We start from the raw sequence: 445 nt of genomic DNA, 5'->3' as shown, positions 1-445 counted from the left end.
ACTCACCTGCCTGCCTGCCTGATCGCCCCTAACTGCCTCTGCCTGCCTGCCTGCCTGATCACCCCTAACCTCTCTGCCTGCCTGCCTGATTGCACCTAACTGCCTCTGCCTGCCTGATCGCCCCTAACTGCCCTCCCCTGCCAGCCTGATCTCCCCCACAACTGCCCTCTCTGCCTCGGCTCCGACCACCATGGCTTTGTCCGGAGGAAGTCGTACGTCCAGAAGATGGCCTGTCAACCCAGTATAATTAGCATATCGCCCTTTTATTAATATAGACTAGAGGCCCGGTGCACGAAATTCATGCACTCGGGGGGCGGTTCCCTCAGCCTGGCCTGCGCCCTCTCGAGTCTGAGAGGCCCTCAGAGGATGTCTGACTGATGGCTTAGGCCCACTCCCCTAAGCCGGCAGTCGGACATCCTTAGTGCTGCCGTGGAGGCAGGAGAGG

At 60.2% G+C, this 445-nt stretch overlaps 1 protein-coding gene across 1 annotated transcript in view; it reads right to left on the bottom strand.

Moving 5' to 3' along the window:
- CFAP47 (cilia and flagella associated protein 47) overlaps positions 1-445 on the bottom strand; it is a 429,694-nt gene that overhangs the window by 424,156 nt on the left and 5,093 nt on the right. The window lies entirely within an intron of this gene.

Source organism: Myotis brandtii, unplaced genomic scaffold, assembly GCF_000412655.1.
Source record: "Myotis brandtii unplaced genomic scaffold, ASM41265v1 scaffold568, whole genome shotgun sequence".
In the NCBI taxonomy this organism is placed as follows: domain Eukaryota; kingdom Metazoa; phylum Chordata; class Mammalia; order Chiroptera; family Vespertilionidae; genus Myotis; species Myotis brandtii.
This window is presented reverse-complemented; position numbering and strand designations above follow the sequence as displayed.